Source organism: Lissotriton vulgaris, chromosome 3_1 (assembly GCF_964263255.1).
Source record: "Lissotriton vulgaris chromosome 3_1, aLisVul1.2, whole genome shotgun sequence".
Classification (NCBI taxonomy): domain Eukaryota; kingdom Metazoa; phylum Chordata; class Amphibia; order Caudata; family Salamandridae; genus Lissotriton; species Lissotriton vulgaris.
The window spans coordinates 740,441,725-740,462,656 of record NC_141689.1 but is presented as its reverse complement, the minus strand read 5'-3'; positions in this window follow the sequence as shown (position 1 = coordinate 740,462,656).

The window sequence follows — 20,932 nt, the reverse complement described above, 5'->3', positions numbered from 1 at the left end:
GCTAGGAGACATGCAAATGGTCCCTCCACCCCCTCTGCCTTGTAACACTAGTAAATATAGGCAGTGGGTGACCATTAATGGCCATAGAGTGGAAGCTCTCAGAGACACCGGAGCAAGTGTGACAGCTGTCAAGTGTCACTTAGTGTCCAGAGAGCAGGTGGTTCCCCACGCATTCTACCCCGTGATAGCTGCCGACAACTCCCAGAAAGAGTGTGAGGTGGCTCAGGTTTCCTTTGAATGGGGGGGAGTTTCAGGTACTCTTCAGGTTGCTGTGAGGCCCGCCATGCCTGTCGATTGTCTCCTGGGCAATGATTTAGAAGACTCCCCTTGGGCTAAGGTGGAGAGAGCGGCGCACTTGAAAATGTTGGGTGTGCCAGAGTGGGTGTGTGCAACCACTCGATCCATGACAGCGAGTAAGGGCGTTGATGGGGTCCCGGAGCCTGAAAGTACGGCCCAGGACCCAGCTGTGAAGAGAAGAGGCAGGAGGCGCGGGAAACCGGCCCCCGTAGTTCCCGTGATCCAGGAGGAGGTAGACCCTGAGGGGGATGCCCTGGAGCCCACCGGGGAACAAATTGACGAACTGGGAGACCTGCCCGAGCTGACCCACTGGCAGCAGGATGGTGGTCCCTCCAGGGAGGAATTCTGTGCAGAACAGAAAGTGTGCCCTTCTCTTGTGGGCATGAGGCAGCAGGCCTCAGCCCAATCCTCAGGTGATCAGTCAGGGTCACATTTTGTGTACTGGGAGAACGACCTCCTGTATAGCGAGCCTAAGGCTGCTGAGCCTGGGTCAGCCCGTGTGCTGGTGGTACCCCAGCGCTTTAGAGCCTTCCTACTGGGTTTGGCTCATGACGTTCCGTTAGCTGGACATCTGGGGCAGGACAAGACCTATGACAGGCTTGTCACCCATTTTTATTGGCCTCAGATGCGCAGGGAAGTAGACATCCATTGCAAGACTTGTCGCACTTGCCAGGCAAGTGGGAAAAGCGGAAGGAAGCAGAAGGCTCCCCTCCAACCTTTTCCAGTGGTCAGCACCCCCTTTGACCGGGTGGGTATTGACATTGTTGGGCCCCTGGACCCCAAGACAGCCCTGGGCAACAGGTTCATCCTGGTCTTGGTGGACCATGCCACAAGGTACCCGGAAGCCATCCCTCTCAGAACAGTGACGGCCCCCGTGGTGGGACGGGCACTGATGGGTGTTTTCTCCCGGATGAGATTCCCCAGAGAGGTGGTGTCCGACCGAGGCACCAACTTCATTTCGAACTATATGAAGTCTCTGTGGAGGGAGTGTGGGGTAACCTACAAGTTCACCACTCCTTACCACCCTCAAGGAAATGGGCTGGTTGAGAGATTTAACCGGACCCTGAAAGGCATGATTATGGGTCTTGAATAACCAATGAGGCGGAAATGGGACGTCCTCTTGCCATGCCTGTTGTTTGCTTACCGCGAGGTGCCGCAGAAGTCTCTAGGGTTCAGCCCCTTTGAGCTCTTATACGGTCACCCGGTAAGAGGACCTTTGAGTCTGGTCAAGGAAGGCTGAGAGCAATCTCCCAGGAAACCTCCCCAGGATGTATACAGCTACATGCTGGCCTTTCGGAACCAGACTCGGCGCTTCAGAGAACTTGCTCAGGCAAATCTGGAGGCCAGCCAGGAGGAGATGAAGCGTTGGTACGACCGGAATGCCACTCTGGTAGAGCTTCAGCCTGGTCAGGAAGTGTGGGTCATGTCCCCTGTGGAACCTTGTGTGCTCAAGGACAGGTGGACTGGACCGTTTAAGGTTGTGGAGAAAAAGAGCGATGTCACCTACTTGGTGGACTTGAAATCTCCCAGGAACCCCTTGCGGGTCCTGCATGTCAACCGTTCGAAGCCCCACTTAGAAAGGTCCGAAGTGGGTATGCTCCTAGCTACAGATGATGGAATGGAGGAGGAGAGTGAGCCTCTTCCTGACCACCTGTGTGCTAAAGAGCAAGACGAGTCAGTGGATGGTGTGGTCCTCTCTGACACACTGACCCTTGAGCAGAAACAGGATTGTCGCCAACTGTTGGGACAATTCCCGGATCTGTTTTCCTTGGTTCCGGGTGTCACGCATTGGTGTGTCCATGACGTTGACACCGGAGACAGCCCTCCTGTGAAGCACAAGGCTTACAGGGTGACTGACAAGGTCAGAGCGTACATTAAGGAGGAGGTCTCCAAAATGTTCGCGTTAGGGGTGATTGAGTCCTCTAGCAGTCCTTGGGCCAGCCCAGTGGTCTTGGTACCGAAGGCTGCAGCGCCTGGTGCTTCACCGGAACTCCGGTTCTGCGTGGACTACTGAGGGCTCAATTCAGTCACGAAGACTGACGCGCACCCCATCCCCAGAGCTGATGAGCTCATCGATCGGTTGGGGGCTGCCCGGTACCTTAGTACGTTTGATTTAACGTCTGGGTACTGGCAGATCGCCTTGACTGATGGGGCAAAGGAGAGGTCCGCATTCTCCACACCAGATGGGCTATACCAGTTCCGGGTGATGCCCTTTGGGATGAAGAATGCCCCTGCCACCTTCCAGAGGTTGGTCAACCAGGTCTTGGCTGGACTGGAGGATTTCAGTGCCGCCTACCTGGACGACATCGCAGTGTTCAGCGCCAGCTGGGAGGAACACTTGCGCCACCTCCAGGAAGTGTTGTTGGCTCTGCGCGGAGCAGGCCTCACAATCAAAGCCAGTAAGTGCCAGATTGGGCAGGGCTCTGTGGTGTACTTGGGGCACCAAGTAGGGAGCGGCAAGGTTGCCCCCCTACAACCCAAGATTGATACCATCCTGGCTTGGGCGCCGCCCAAAACCCAAACACAGGTGAGAGCCTTCTTAGGACTCACAGGTTATTACAGGAGGTTTGTCAAGGATTACGGCAACATTGTGCACCCCTTGACGTCGCTGACTTCCAGGAAGCAGCCACGAAACGTGATCTGGACTGATGCCTGTCAAACGGCCTTTGACACCCTGAAAGCTGCAATGTGCACAGCACCTATACTCCAGGCACCCGACTTTTCAAAAGAATTCATTGTTCAGACGGACGCTTCAGAGCATGGCGTGGGGGCTGTTCTAGCTCAGGTGAATGAAGAGGGCCGAGACTTGCCTGTAGCCTTCATCAGTAGGAGGTTACTTCCCAGGGAAACGAGGTGGAGTGCGATAGAGAGAGAAGCATTTGCTGTGGTCTGGGCGCTGAAGAAGCTAAGACCGTACCTGTTTGGGACTCACTTCCGGGTTCAGACAGACCACAGGCCCCTCAGATGGTTGATGCAAATGAGGGGTGAGAATCCGAAACTGTTGAGGTGGTCCATTTCTCTACAGGGGATGGACTTTACGGTGGAACACCGCCCTGGTACAGATCACGCCAATGCTGATGGTCTGTCCAGATTTTTCCGCCTTAGTGATGAGGACTCCCTAGGTCAAGAGTAGTTCTCCCCACATTTCAGCTGGAGGGGACACGTGTTAGACCTGACATCATTGGCTTGAGTCTCTCCTCCATTTTTTCTGTTTGCCTCCACTGTTTTTCGATGTTTTGCTGGTATATGCTTTGGGCGCCGTGTCACTGCTGATCAGTGCCATAGCGCAAGTGCTCCCTATGTTAAATTGATGTATCTATTGTATCCATGTTTGGCTTATTTGGTTTACTGTCAGTCCCTAGTCTAGTGCGCCAGGAGTACCGGGGCTTGTAAATACAAATACCGCTCGTGGGATTGCAGCACGTGTTGTGCCACCCACAGGAGCGGCCTCGTAAAAGAATGTCTACGGGTCGGTCATTGCGAGACCCACGTGCAGTCTTGTACTGTCACGCAGGCTGCGCAAGTATACCTACTTGCCAGCCCCTCCAACCTTCCCTTAACTTCATGTTAGTCACCCCTATGGTAGGCCCGCGGGCAGGGTGCATTGTAAGTGTAAGGTAGGACACGCCTGACCAAGTTGGCATGTCCTAATAGTGAATTACCGCCATCTTCGTTCTTCACTATTGCGAGGTAGCCTGCTCTCCATTGATTAGAATTATTAATGCTATGATCCTAGCTGGCTCGGGGAGCACGGTGCAATGTCGAGTTTGGTATCCCTGAACTCGGGGTTTAATTACGCATCCGTTGGTGTGGATGGTTTTTGGACTCTGGGTTTGAAAATAGCACTTTTAGAAAGTGTTTATTTTCTTGTCTAACCATATCTGGTTTCTGCTGGTCTTGCGTGTGTGTGACAGGAGCTGGGTGGCTCCACAGGTCTGGATGAGTCAGTGTAGGATGAGTGGGACATTTACGTTGAGAGTAGGGGGAGAGTAGTTGTTGATAGCCTGCCTTACCTGATACAATGCCGGCTCCACCTCCTGCCAAGCGGCTGATGGCTCTGTGCCTGCCATGGACGATCCTAGCCTCACCTCCTGCCAGGAGGCCGATAGCTCTGCTCCTGCCAGTGTCAATGCTGGCTCCACCTCCTGCTGGGCGTCTGAGGACCCAGCCCTGCTCAGTGAATAGGCCAGGTGCTACTGCCTGGCTCCACCCACAACCGACCCAGCATGTTGGGAAATCCCCGGCATGGACAAAGGGACCAAAGACGAAAAGGGGTATAAGAGAAGGACCCCTGAACTAAGAAATCAGATCACTTCTGACAAGGAACCCTGTAACCAAGGACAAGAGGCCTGCTGATCTGAGGACTGCCTACCCCTTCTGCCGGTGTGCTGTTGTTGGGGGAATCCTGCAGTGCTTCTTTATTTTTGCCAAGGAACCAGGAGAGAGGAACTGTGTGTGTACTCTCACGCTTGCTAAGAAAATCTCCAAGGACTGGAAGAGTGCCAGTCTCCTGCTGAAGTCACAGGGCTAAAGGACTTCATCTGCTAAAGTGCTATTTGCTGGAAGCGTGAATCCAGCACCTCTGAAAGAACCAGCAATCACGACGACCGGACGCTGGGCCCGACCGACGCCAGTAGCAATGCCAGTGAGCGGGAGTACGGCTCTAGCTCCAGAGGACCTCGTGTCTGCACCGCTGCTGATCGCATCACCTGTGTGCCCTTCGACGCCGTGAGCGCTGCTCACTCTGTGCAACCGCATCATCGACGACGCCTGCTGAGGCCTGACCGACACCGAAGACGCGACGCCGGATTGCTCGACGCCGCTGATCATCGTGTGCTTCATTTTTCCTAAGGTACTGTGTTGTTGGGGGTCCGTGTGACTCCAGGCTCGACGTAGCGCTCCTCGCGGTCGACGCCGAACCTTTGGATTATCTTTGCCTCGACGTCGTGTAGCTCCCGTGTGGGTTACCCTGTTGCTAAGAACTGTGTTTCCAAGAAGAAGATTTGCTTGATACTAAAGACTTTGTGCTAAAGAAGAAACTACCTTTGAACTATCCTTTTTCCTTCCCCACATATTTATTACGATTGTGTACAGTTTTGTCGTTATTTGGTCTTGTGCTAAGCCTTATATAAAAATACTTATTTTTATAATACTACGGTGTCGTGTCTATTTGTATTTGGTCATAATTGCTTAACGCACAGCCTCTGAGATAAGCCTATCTGCTCTGCCAAGCTACCGAGGGGGTGAGCAGGGGTTATCAAAGGGTGTGATCCCCTTGCCCTGACTAGGAAAGGTGTGTCCCTATTTGTCAGAAGTGTATACCTCTGCCAACTAGAGACAGCCGGTTCTAACATGCATTAACACTGTAACCGGCTTTAAGTATGTAACTGTTACACGCTGCAGTAACTATCATGTTTGCATTGTTTGTAACCTGTTTAAATAACCATGTTCAAATATTTAATGGTAAACATCGACAATGTAACCACAGGGGCTAATAACAAATTAACAATGTCAATGTTCTAACCAATAATACATTGCTGTAAACACCTGCTTTTAGCATGTACATCTGTTGCCATTCCAAAGAACCCGCTTTACAATCCTGTGCACTAGTCACATATTCTTGAGAACATTTTACATGATCACACCATGTTGCTTGCAAACTACAGAATTGCCTTCAACTCATTTTAATAGAACGAAGCCCGTTCTCATGCCGAGTGCGTAGTACATGACACAACGCCTACGTCGTTGCTAGGCAACACATTGCCTGGCCGCGACGTGCACGCGGCTATACTGCTGCGTCAATCTCATCATATAAACTGACGTGAACTGCGCGGCACCAAATCTGACTGCCTGCAGAAGATGGATGGTATTGCGGCCCATCTATACCACGAATAGAAGTCATAACTAAGGTAAGCCCCTGACACTAAGACAAGAGAATGCCAGTTTCTCGTGGAACCAGAGCGCAGTAGAACACGATATGTGGCACTCGTATTCTAATTATTTAAATCACTGCACTGGTCACACGGCACCTGGTAGCAGATGGACTTCACCAGGTATACCACAATTTGGAGTCATAATATCGACTAATGGCGCTAGTGTTTTAATTATTTATTCAAATCACTGCACTGGTTACGCTTCTTATTCACACAGCACCCCGTAGCGGTTGCACTTTATGAAAGGTAACCGGTCGAATGCCCCGACTAGGACTCACGGCACCTGTTGCCTATATACATGTACCGCGGTAATCACATCACTGCACTGTATAAGAAACCCCGCAGTGTTGCCAGGTATGACTGCTCCTTTAATGCAGGTCACCGTACTTTGAGTCACAATGAGTCCATGTGTGTTCCATAACGCCCTGCCATTGCCTTACATGCCCGGATTCGCATCCCCACGTCCCAGCAGGCAGGACGCGCCTCTACTATTAATATCAGTGAGGCCCCTGTTCACTGCATAGCCCTTCTGTCTCGATCACAGAGGGTGCATGGCATCACTCACGCCCTGACACATTTCCAATTATTTATATATTCACGTCACAATGTTCCAGCGGGCGGGACGTGCCACTTCAAATAGTATGAGGAGGTTCCATGATCACCCCTCTGCTGCAAAGACCAACCCGCACCATTAGGAAGCATGTCTACATTTAAGTTCCCTGGATGCTTGGTTCTGGTACATCACTCTAAGATTTTTAACATTTTGAACATTCTTAATTGAGAATCGTCCCTTATCCACAGATTGATGCTCCCGGGGACACGTTCTGAATCTCATCGCGTCCCAACTTTCCAGGCTGAGACTCTTCCAGCCTTCAGAGGGTAAGTAGCTTAGCCCCTCTTAGATGGTGCAACTCCTTTAGGCACCTGCAGTCTCTCTTATACATGCACCCACATGTTTTTCAGACTGTCTGCCAAACCCTCCCCTTACCTGCCTGTCCTGAGGAAGACCCGGCGTGACCACCAACTAGGGGGGCCATAGGGTTGAAACGTTGTCGTTTACACTAGGTGCAGTACTACCAGGATTCAGTACAACGCAAGATAGGAATCTCTAGGGGTAAAATCAGCTTCTGGCCTGCAAAACACTTGTATATAGAGAACCATGATTTCACTGTACATTTTGTACACCACTTGAGCACTGTGCACTATTGTCACTCCTATTCACTTTGTATTCCTGTAAATAATTTATCTTGACAGTCTACCAGTGTACTATGAATTTTATTGAATGAAGTAATTCTGATATAAATAATAACACAAACTACTCTTCTCAGTTCTTATTAATTAAGTGCTAAGTAATATAGCTCTTTGCTCATTCTCTAAGTATTGAGTGTTTGATTTTTTGATGCGTGTTGGACTTGGCCTCGTGGCGTGGTCCCACTCCTCCCGCATGGCGGATCCCGGACTACCTCGACCCTTGTTCCCCGGCTAAGAACGGCACCTTCCACCTGCCGCGAGTGCCGCCCCTCCGGGCCGCCCCCAGTTCTCCCCCGACAGAACTCGACCTCATCTCCTCAACCCTATCGGCTGGTCCGGACCCTTTCCCGGAACCTCATCTCCGGCCCAGCCGCCATCTTGGACCCTCCACGACCAGGCCTCATGGCCTCGGCCCGACCCCAGCTGCAGGCCCAGCAAAACCCCGACATCAAGGCACCACAAGCCAACCAGGGGGTAAAGAGACCGCTTGACAAGTCAATCGGGGGAGACGTTTCGATGGACCTCCATCAGCCTGGTTTCGATCGCCCCCAGCCTCCCTGGGCGCTGGCTCCACCCCCCTGCTGGGTGTCAGGACTCGCCCATCCCGGATCCTCCGACCTCCAAGTGCGAGGGTCCGGACATTAAGGGGCCCCAGCCCTATAACTGGGGCAGCTCCAGAGCAGGAAGGCAGTTGTATCCTGGAGTCGAGAGACACCGAGACAAACTCATCTTCTTGCAACCATCCTTGGAGTCCTGCTGGCGCTGCCGCGGCTCATCTTCGTGAACCATCCTTGAAGGCCTGCTGGCGCTGCCGCGGCTCATCTTCGTGAACCATCCTTGGAGTCCTGCTGGCGCTGCCGCGGCTCATCTTCGTGAACCATCCTTGGAGTCCTGCTGGCGCTGCCGCGGCCCATCTTCGTGAACCATCCTTGGAGTCCTGCTGGCGCTGCCGCGGCCCATACCAGAGAACCCTCCAGCTCGAGGATTGAGAGCTGTGCGTCAGGCATCCCTGTACCAGACCGGTACTAAGACTGTCCCGCTAGCCCCTTCCCACAGAGACCAAGCCTAAAGAGGGATCCCAGTATCCCGTTCCTGCTGTATTACTGCCATAACCTGCTTAAGAATACCTATAAAAGTGCTAAGAACCTATTCTTGTGTGGTGTCTATCTGTAGGAGGGTGGTTGCTCGTCCGTACGATCCGAGGAGAGGGCCCTCACCAGGAGGCCTCTCCCCCTTGCTCGGCCGACCCTCAGGTTTACCGTCTAACAATGCGTGTTTGAGAGATTGCTTTCCAGATTGCATCTTTTAGCATCTTCAACTAACGTTTGTTCTACCCGACAGAACCATTTCTTGTTTAAATTGAAACTTACCCAGGTTCTGAGGAGCACAGGCTTAGAAGGGTGGCTCAATGGTTAGAGCAGCAGACCCTGATGCAGAGGTCTGACCCTGGACCAGGGTTCAATTCCCGCCTCAGCGGGTCTTGTGCTCAATTTCCTCGTACCTGATAATTCTCGCCTCGGTGCCAATTCTAATCATGGGTCCCACTCTGCAACTCTGGGCAATAGCTTGCTTAATCTCCACAACGGCCCCAACAGCGCTGGGATTCCTGGCTTCACCTTGGGGGGTGCCCAGGAGTGAAGATTTCACAGGGAAAAGCCAGGAAGGGTTCCGCAGCAGTATGTGTTACAGCGCCAGGACACCCCAGTTGCGGTATTAGTGTGCTTTACAATTACCTCTTATTTTACTTAACCTGCATCTACCCCCTGCCAGGCATCACTGCAGTAATTACGCCTTATCATGAGCAACCCCACTGGCCTTTTTTTTCAAGAAGGTGCAGAACGTTCATACATGGATCTCTGATATTAGGAGGAGATCAGACTTATGTATTTTTCTGACATCACGTTCTGTCCCACTTGGTAGCCATCTTGATAGGAGTCGGTTTACTAAGCCCCCACTACCAGGGAACATTATTATGTCAGTCCAGTTATTTGTGTTTGAACCCAGCCTCCGTGATCCAACTCGCCTGTTGTGCAAGCATCTCACTGTCCTCAGTTGTGGCTTGCTTGCTGTTCGTTCCACTGCTAGGTCGATTCTGCATTCTCTATCCAGCAACCTGAAAAGAAAGATGAAACAAACCTGATTACACTTTCCAACACGGTAACGTCGCATGCTCACACCAGCTGGCTACTTATCTTATTCACGGCTTGTGCTTTCAGACCTTATGAGAGCTGTCTGTTAGAAGGCTTGTTTCTGTAACACAAACTGTGAGACCTGCAATCCAAACAAGGGGTTTACTGACATTGGATACTGCCGAACTCTTAGCAATTTTCAATGAAACCAGTTGTACTTTAATCTTAAATGTTATTTTGCATGCGTAACTACCTATGGTTGATATGTTAGTTGTCATGCTGCATGATGTGTCTATTATTTTTAGCTATTTAAGCAGCAGCTCCCGTATGTGTTGTTAACTTACAGAGTTACCGATATATTATACTGAAACACACAATAGGTTGTTTTTACCTCGAGTTCACATTTCTGTAGTTCTTGCTTTAAAAAAAAATATATTTAGCCCTCTTGATAACTTTACTTACTTCTCATAAAATACCTTTTGGTTCTTAGGTACAAGGCGGGTTCTTATAGCCATGTGGTATGTATCCAGTTTCTGCTACATCCATGAATGCACCCTATATACATATGTTTTCCTTAACAGAATGACAATCTCGTATTTACGTTTGCATGTGTTTTAAGGTCTGGTCATTACGCCAACCTAATTCCTAACTGAATACTTCTGAAAACATCTGAGGGGCATATGCACAAGCCCCTATCGCCACCACAACATCACTTATAACGACATTGTGGTGGCGAAAGGGGCTTAGCCTTATCTACAAGGCAGCGTTAAGCCATTAACGTGGCTTAACTCTGCCTTGTAAATAAGGCCCCCTTTTACACTATGCTTAGCGTGAAAGGAGAGGGCAGTGGGTGTTGCTGTGGGAGTTCCACCGCAACACCCATTGATTTTGACGCTGCCCCCTTTGTACAAGGGCAGCGTACATAGGAGGCAGTGCCAAAATTAGGACCAGTGAAACCTGGTCTTAAGTTGCCGAAACAAGGGGAAATGCATTTTTTCCCTCTTAAAAAATGCCACCTTGTGACTTTCATGTGTGCTGTATGAAGAGGCACACATAAAAGTGACAAAATGGCATTTTAGGACTGTTTACATGCGGAAAGGAACACCTTCCTACATATAAACAATCCTCCCCTGCGTTGGCGCTACACTACTAAGTGTAGCGTCAGTGCAATCAGAAATACAAGGCTGCACCATATTGTTGTAAATATGGTGCAGCTGTGAGTTTCTGAAGTGGCAGAGTGAGGCGTTAAGCCATGGCTAATGCCTCACTCTGCCACTTCCTCATACATATGCCCCTGAGTGTAGGTAGGGAAAAGGGAATGAGCCGCTATATCATATACTAGGGATATTAAGGGAAAAGGCACTGTCTGCACATAGGGTTAAGTAGGTTTGTTCTGCCTTACAGAAAGTGAAACCAGAGGGAACACCCTTGACAGTCTTACAGAAAGGAAAACGAGAATTCTAAGAACCAGAGTATTGTCTTTCTCACCCATTCTCCTATAGGGCTAGAGTTATATTATTGACATATTAATTATGTGGCTTGTTCCTGGTGGTGAAGTTGGGAACCAGAAGCGTGCACTCCAGCTCATTTATGCAGGATACCCAGCTGAGTGCTTGACAACCTCGGGCCAGGCACAGAAATTGACATTTAACTTTACATTTAAAAAAAACTATAAGTTCACTGCAAAAATGGGTAAAGTGACTTTAAAGTTAGGTTTGATAAAGATATACTACTTTGCATGAAATGAACCCTAAAAATTCACTGAAGAAACAAAGGTTACAGGAATATTATAATTAGGTGAAAATGTGCCCTTGGCATGGACTGCTTGCATATTACATGTCACTTTAGATATTACAGCACTCATGACATGTTCTATGACATCATTGACAACACAACTGAATCATCTGAAACAACATCATTGATGACAAGCTAGTACATTGCTGGGGCCCAAGCTATATTTACTTTATGGTTCAAGTTACAGTTACTTAAGACATATTCACCTAACTATGACATCCCTTTAACTTACATATATACATGTACACAGTATCAAGGAGATTAGCACCCCCTATCCATTGGAAGAAGATACATAGACTCATAGATTTACATGTACAGATGTTATCCATTGAATATAACATCTGTTTTTGCCCTCCCTTTGTATTTTTTGTTTGTTTGTTTCTCTTTTTTCTTTATTAATCTCTTTTCTCTCCCAACCCCTTACTCCTTTTCTCTTCCATTCCCTTTTTAAGAGGAGCAAAGCGAAAAGCCCTGTTGAGGAGGGTTTAAAATGGACCTGCAAATTCCTCACGCTCGTGCGTGTGAGTTTCCATTTGCGGCCTTCAATTGGCCTTTCACTGCTTGCTGTTCTGTAAAATAGACACCAATAGGCTAGAGGTGGGCCCGTAGCTCCGCCCCTGGCCCATTGGTGTCTATTACGCAAATTTTTTGACGTATGCTTTAAATTATCGTGGCCAGACACGGGCCGCGATAATTGGAAGCATATGTGCACACCACATGTTTCCCCTCACTCTATCTGTCTCTGCTCTGGAATGTCTGTGCCGCCTCTCCCTCCCTCTCTCTCTCTTCCTCTGCCCTCGTTATTGCTTTGTGTACTCCGGGCAAGCAGGCACGGAGCGGAGAGGTGCCAGAGTTCACAAGGAGGACAGGGGGATTCCGACAGAGGCAGCAGCGTGTTCATTTTTTTTGCATCGCAGTTTCACTTGTTTTGATATGTTCACGGCACCGGGGTACTGTGTTTCCCCCGCCTGGCCAAGGAATGAGAGTCGTTACTATCCCTCAGACATAGTTCTCTGTTACTGGGAAGACAATTAACTCGTCTGCCTCTCATTGCCTACACATAAGTAGGGGGACAGCACCCAGAATGCACTGGATATGGAATGTTGCCAAACTGATGACTGTATTTCAAATAGATGAATGAGCCCACTCTTTTGTCTGCCCTCATCAAATCCATTCTGGACCAGATCTTCAATCGTGAGCATGTCCAACAGCATGAAATCCACAGATAGCTGAGTTGTTGAAAGGATACAAATTGCCTGGGAACTGAGGGTCTGTAATGTTACTCTGATAAAACTGGGGTGAGAAGTACGACTGCTGGTAGCTAATAAAGAGGTGCTTTGCAAATCGTGCACGCTGATTTCAGGGGCACTTAGAGAAGTGATAGCCGGCTTTGTCTGCCTCAAAACATGTCCATTTATGAGGGTCAGAGTGTCCCCGAGGCATGAGCCTTTGACAATGTCTACCAAGTCCTTTGTTGTCAATGCAACCAAACTTCTGCTGTCCAATGAAGCAAGCATGTCCTATCAAATCAACCAGGTATAATGTCACCAACAGGCAGTAACTGCTGGGCATAGCTCCTACAATATGCACTGTGAAATCATGGCACATGTCGTGAGACCTTTGAAAACATGAGAAATACATATCTTACAATTAAACAAAACTCAGTCTTGATGCCATTGCACACAGTTTGATGTATCTCCAGGTGTCACACATGGCATGTTGTACAATGGCTAGTTTTTCATAACGCACATTTTATGCTTTCATGAGCTGTCACAGAATTGTAACTCTGCACATTCCCACAAGCAAGCTGTGATAATGGGATTGTGTTAAAGACTAGCCAACCCGTCAGGGTGCACTAAAGAGATTGGCTCCTCTGGAAACTGGTTTCTGATGCCTACTCTCGTGATTACGGGAAGCAATCACACCAACCCCCGCTTGTTAAAGAAGCGTGAGTGGTTATTCTGCACAAGAGAAAGGGTCTATTTCGAACATAAGAAAAACTCTTCCTGCATTAAGGCACTGAACTAGGCGCGAACCTGGTAGCTGGAGTTGTTTAAAAGCATGCGTCTGGAGTGGGGTCTGTGAGGTGAAAGGTCCGAGTGCTGAATTATGTGACGTCGGAACCCACAGGGTTCCTGAGGGTTCAAGAACGAGCAAGGCCCCTCCCGTTAGGCAAGGCTGAAAGCAGGCTCACAGGCAGCATCTGAATGAAGAGAGGCTTAATCCCAGAAAAAAACCAGCACAAACACATGCCTCACCCTCACCCTCACACCCGCTCACCCTCACATCCCCTCACCTCACACCCCCTTACACCCTCACCCTCACACACCCCCTCAAACACCCTCTCACCCTCACCCTCACACCCCCTCACTATCACACCCTCACACACCCTCACCCCCCTCACCCTCACACACCCTCACCCCTCTCACTTTCACCCCGTCACCCTCACCCTCATCCTCAAACCCTCTCACCTTCACACCCTCACAGCCCCTCACCTTCACACACCCTCACACACCCTCACCCTCACTCACCCTCTCACCCTCACACACCCACTCACCCACACCCACCCTCACACCCCCTCACCCTCACACCCCCTCACCCTCACACACCCCTCACCCTCACACCCGCTCACCCTCACACCCGCTCACCTTCACCCCCTCACACCCTAACTCACACACTCTCTCACCTCTCACCCTCCACACCCTCACACACCCTGCAACTCTCCCCTTCACACACCCCCAAACACTCACATCCATTCACCCTCACACACCCTCTCACACTCACACACCCTCACCCTCACCCCCTTACACCCCCACCCCCCTCACCCTCACACCCTCACCCTCACACACTCCCTCACTCTCTCACACCCTCACACTCACACCCCCTCACCCTCACCCTCACACCCCCTCCCCCGCAGACACCCCCTCACTCTCAGACCCCCTCACCATCACACTCCCACCCCCTCACACCCTCACCCTCACACCCTCACCCTCACACACCCCCTCACACCCCCTCTCACCCTCACACACCCTCACCCTCACACCCCGTCACCCTCACACCCTCACACCCTCACCCTCACACCCCCTCACCTTCACACCCTCACACCCCCTCACCCACCCTCACACCCCCTCACCCTTACAACCCCACAAACCTCACTCTCACACACCCTTACCCTCACACACCCTCACCCTCACCCCATCACCCTCACACCCCCACACCCCCTCACCCACACAGACCACCTTACCCTCACACACACCCTCACCCTCACACCCCCTCACCCTCACACCCCCTCACCCTCACTCCCCTCACACCCCCTCACCCTCCCTCACCCCCACCCTCACTCCCCCTTACCCTCACCCTCACCCTCACACACCCTCACACACCCTCACACACCCTCACCCTCACATACACCTTCTCACCCTCACACACCCCTTTACCCTCACACCCCCTCACCCTCACACCCCCTCAAACACCCTCACCCTCACCCTCACACCTCCTCACCCTCACTCACCCTTACCCTCAAACACCCTCACTCAACCTCACACTACCTCACCCTCACACCCCCTCAACATTACACCCCCTTACCCTCACACCCCCTTACCCTCACACCCCCTCACCCTCACACAGCCTCACCCTCACACCCCCTCACCTCCCTCACACACCCTCACACACCCTCACACCCCCTCACCCTCACACACCCTCACACCCTCTCACCCTCACTCACCCTAACCCTCATACCCTCACATCCCCTCACCCTCACACACCCTCACTCACTCTCACCCTCACCCCCTCACCCTCACACACCCTCACCCTCATACACCCTCACACCCCTTCACCCTCACACACCCTCACACCCTCTCACCCTCACTCACCCTCACACCCCCTCACCCTCACTCACCCTAACTCACCCTCACCCTCAAACCCCTTCACCCTCACATCCCTTTCACCCTCACACACCCTCATGCACCCTCACACCCCCTCACCCTCACACACCCTCACATCTCCTCACACACCCTCACACACCCTCACACACCATCACACCCTCTCACCCTCACTCACCCTTACACCCTCACCCTCACACACCCTCACACACACTCACACCCCTCACCCCTCACACCCCCTCACTCTCACACCCCCTCACTCACCCTCACCCTCACACCCCCTCACCCTCACAACCCTTTCACCCTCACACCCCTCACCCTCACAACCCTCACACACCCTCACCCTCACACACCCTCACACACCCTCACCCTCACACACCCTCACACACCCTCACTCACCCTCACACACTCTCACTCACCCTCACACACCCTCACCCTCACACACCCTCACACACCCTCACTCACCCTCACACACTCTCACTCACCCTCACACACCCTCACCAGCATAGCATAACAAAACATAGCATAGCATAACAAAGTCAAAGTCAAAGTCAAAGTAAAAAAATCTTGTATAGCGCACATATCACCGCTAGGTCTCAAGGCGCATGCAGATCCTTAAACTGGCTGGGTCATAACTCATTTCACTTAGAGAACAGCCATGTTTGTAGTTCACTACAGAACCGTCGATTATCTGGGATGGACGCAAGATGGAACGGAAGCTGATTCCAAATATAGCGGGCGAGATGGGAGAAATATCGACCACCGTTGAGTACAGAGCGAACTCGAGGGGGAAGCAAAAGAAGCTTAGAGCTGGACCTAAGAGTTCTCACTGGTTGATGTCTTTTTAATTTTTTCTCAAGATATCCAGGACAGGTGCCATAAAAGCTTCTATGTGTGAGGCTTAGAATTTTATACTGCCCTCTCTTCCTAACTGGAAGCCAATGGAGAGTCTTCAAATTGGGGACCGATGGTGACCTGGCAGGCAGATCCAGAATTAGTCGAGCTGCCGTATTCTGCAGAATCTGTAATTTGGAAAAGAGATCTTCGTTTATAGAGGCCAATAAGGCGTTTCCATAATCCATGCGGCTGACTATAAGGCCCTGCACCAGTGGCTTCCGGGTTTCTATAGGTAGCCATTGAAAGATTTTTCGTAATTTCCGTAAGATGGCATAATAGGTACCTAGTACGCAATTTACATGTGCTTTCATGGAAAGTTTGTTATCGTTGGTAATTCCCAAGTTGCAGACGGTTTGTTTTGGGGATGGACAGGGGCAGAGTGTCTAGGGCCACCAGCTGCTTGACCAATAATCTTCGGCCTTGCCAAAAAGAATGATCTCGGTTTTGCTGTTATTTAACTGCAATTTATTTTGGCCCATCCAGTTGTCAATGTGGGTCATACAGTTTTTAAACCGGATCATGGCATCAGTTGGGTCTGGGCCAAAGGTGATCAGCAGCTGAGTATCGTCTGCATAAGACACGTCCACAAATCCATAGGATCTAATAATCTTGGCCAGCGGTGTTACATACATAATGAAGAGCATAGGGCTGAAAATAGATCCCTGGGGAACCCCAATACATACTGGTGTGCTACCTGCAGCTTGTGAGCCCAAGTGCACGTGGTAAAACAATCCTTTATATAGTTGTTAAACCAAGCGTAGGCCTTCCTTTGGACCCCCATCTCCCTGAGTCGCTGTAACAAAATGTCATGGGTGATGGTGTTGAACGCAGCCGACAGATCTAAAAGAACCAGCATAGCTGATTCCTTATTGTCCAAGGCCAGCCTGATGTTGTCTACTATTTCAAGTACGGCAGTTTCGGTGCTGTGTGCCACTCGAAACCCTGATTGAGATAGATCAAGAAGCTTGTGGCTTTCTAAATGATTAGTCAGCTGTTTATTTACCAGGGCCTCGAGTGCTTTGCCGAAATAAGGCAGCAGTGAAATAGGACGGTAGCTTCCAGGATCATTTATATCCAATGTAGGCTTCTTTAGAATAGGTCTGACTTGCGCTACTTTCCAGTTTCTTAGTACAATGGCTTGTTCCAGAGACATATTAAAGATCTCTGTTAACCACGGTGTCAGCTGGGAGGATATTTTACTGTAGATCCGGGGGGGGAAGAGGGTCGGCAGGAGAGCCAGATTTAATTTTGACCATAACTTCTGACACCTGTTCACAAGTTACTGGTTTAAATTTCATCAGCAAAGGTACGGGTGGGTGATTCTTCATAAGTAATGGCGTGGGGAATTTGCTTTCTTGAGGGAAGGATCTATAAATGGCTTTAACAAAGAAGAGAGATATTTTGTCGACCCAATCCTGTGTAGGTACAACAGAGGGTTGAATGGCTTCTAGGGAGGTAAACTCTTTTAAAATTTTATATAGTTCCTTACTGGAAATGGCGGTATTCTCAATCCTCTCTGTTTAGTACAGCTTTTTTGCTTGTTTAATATTATTTAGATATAAGCGATGAGTTTCTTTATATTTGGCTTAATCACTGACAGATTGTGTTTTCCTCCAGAGGCGTTCTGCAGCCCTAGTGGACAATTTCTCAATTTTTAATGCTGCGGTAAACCAAGGAGAAGGTTTACTCCTAGATTTGACTCTTAACATAGGGGCATAGGAGGATTAAGAAGAGAGGATATACCAACTCAACTTTGCAACAGGCAAGTGAAAGAGTAAACAAAGTAGAGAGAAGCAACATACTGGTAGCCAAGTACAGGAAAATGCTACACAAGAAGGACCTGCAAGAATTTTAACAAACTATAATGAAAAATCGGGGGACATAGTTCATATCTTTAAGAGAAACAGGCACATACTTAAGACAGACAATGTGCTGAAAAATCTGATCCCAGCTTATCCTTTGATCACATACAAGCGAAGTCAATCGCTTAAAGATCATCTAGTCCATAGCCACTATGATGCAATACCAAGGGTGAGGAACAGAATTGGTGCAGTAGGTTTTTAATCCATGCATGCATTGCAAGTCATGTAAATATAGCAATAAGGTTGCTAGCTATAAAGGGAGACCGAGGGACCCTAGGCCTCAAAGAAACATCAAACAATTCCTGAACTTCACTTCAGACTTTACGGTGTATTGCTTGGAATGTCCGTGTTCCAAACGATACATAGGAAGCACAATCCACCCCACCAAGAAACGTGTTCTTGAGCACATGCGTGCAATAAAAAAGAAAGATAAAAACTATCCAGTTGCGCGCCACTTTGTGAAGTTCCACAAAAGCAATCAACATTTATTGAAGTTCTACTGCATGGACGGAGTAGAAAATGAAGAAAGGGGAGGCAGTAGAATCAAAAGATTGCGCGTTTTGGAATCAAGATATACTATTGATCTCAAAACAAAGGCCCCTATAGGTCTAAATAGCAATGAGGAACTTTGGGTTCATCTTCAATAGGGGTGACATAGTTATAATGCCTGAGATTTTCCTTTTTCCTTTGCCCTCTTTCTTCACCCCCCCTTCTTTCCCTTTCCCCTTCTTCTCTATCAGCACTCCTCCTTTCCCTCAGAATACCTGACGCACAATTGCCCATTCAGGGCATAATATACACACAAGTGAGTGAACTTTGTGAATTGACACATACGATGTGAAAACAGAATAATGAATTATAAACATTTGTTTTTTTATAAAAATTATAATGAAATAAATATACATAAGAGGTATTAATCATTGTATTTGTCAGCAAATGTTGAAAAAATAATATTCACCGATGTGTAATAGTTTTTAATCCACAAACAAGCACTTTATCACTTCCTTTTGGCAGTAGTACTTACAAATGCAGAAAAACATGTGTTAGGATGGCCTCCATGAATTTCAGCATTTACGCTCTGAAAGTCCATCAACTATTTCAATGAAATACCATGTGACTTGTCGAGTAATGAAATACTGCTGGTTTTGCATGGTGTAACTGACATTGACAAAGCCGCAAGGCAAAACGTGTCTGTCGGTGCAGGGGGTCTGCACAATAAAGCACTTTACTCAAATACGACTCCAGTGTGTGCTTTCCACTTGGGCATGAGAAGGACATTTCTCTTTGCTGAAATTAACTGCAGCTCACCACCGCAGGAGTGAGCACCCGGGACAAGAGGAGCAGCAGTGGTGGTTTTGCTGTCCTTTGATATATATATTTATATACGCACACACACATATAAATATATAGATACAAAGATTCTTTAAGGAGATGGAGGTACGTCTAAGCAAGTATGAGGAGATCAAGCCCAAAAAGAAATAGAAATTCACCAGCGACAAAATTGACTAAGCATCAGGCCGGATTTTGACCTTTGGCACAAAGTATTATGGGGGCAAGGCTGGACTTCAGACGCACGTATGCCCTGAAACAGCAAGAGATGGCAACCTCTGAATCAAGTTCAGATGTATCAGATTTGGATGAGAGGCAGGGAGCCTCCAGTGGTGGCCAGACCCCCTTCACAACTTTAGAGGAGTACCGTTTATTACATCATACCAGGGCACAAAAAGAAAGCTCCAATAAGGAAGAGGAGGAAACAAACCAGGAGAAAAAGTTGAAGAGGAGGTGCAGGTAAAGGATTCAGACAAGCCACTTAAGAAAGTACTTCTGCAGAGCAAAATAAACAAATAAAGGGTAAGCAACAATCTATGTCATAAACCTTTCTACCCAATCATGACCCGGGATGAAAAGTCTCTTTTGGAGCTAGGACTTTCTTTTTGTCCCTTGGCTAACTTGGATTACACACATACTCGTATAGATATATTCCTGCTTATCAGGAATTTAAAACTATTGAAGATTCATGCCCATAAGCAATCCAATGGATCTGTAGCGGCTCGCAGCCCTGCATCCATGCCCTCTCAAACAGTTTCTGAGTCTCCAACTATTAGTGGTACTGCAGGATTGGCAACTATGAGGGAGTTGGAGTTGGATGAAAGAGACTGGTTCTCTGAACGAGAACTCCTGGAAAACCTTGATATGGAGGTTAACAGGCGAACTCAGAGTTTTTAAACCAAGATCCAGGTTTAACCCGATAACACTACATGATTCTATTGATGCCTTCCATGAGGTGGTCTTACGTGACCTCAAGGTCATGGGCTCAAGGGACAACAACCAGTTTGCTTGTAATCTCACTAAAGGCCAATTAGAGCAGCTTTAGAGTCACAACAGAAGTGAAATCCTTTGTCATCAAACCATCGGACAAAGGGAGTAACATTGTGGCAGGATCTGGCCACGTAACGTTGTGCTGTGGGACACTAAGAAGTACACAGCTGAGGCAAAAATACAATTAGATTTTTCTGGTAGTTACAAGAAGTCCAATGCTTCTCAATACAGCCTAACAATCGATTTGTTTCATAGTATGGTGGCAAGTTGGCATTAGAGGGGCATTTTGAGTAGAGATGAATTGCTATTTATAACTGTCACTAAACCAGTTGCACCATGTTTTTACATGTTACCGAAGGTACACAAACACAGTACCCAACCCCCAGGCAGACCAATCATTTCTGCCAAAAACAATCTTCTTGGAAATGCTTAATTTTATCTTGATTATTTTCTCTTTCCTTCTGTGTGCAGTCTTCCATCATACTGCCAGGATAGTATGGATTTTATCCAAAGATGAATGACATTCCCTGGAAATCTAGCTATATTCTGGCAACAGTAGGCATGGTTTT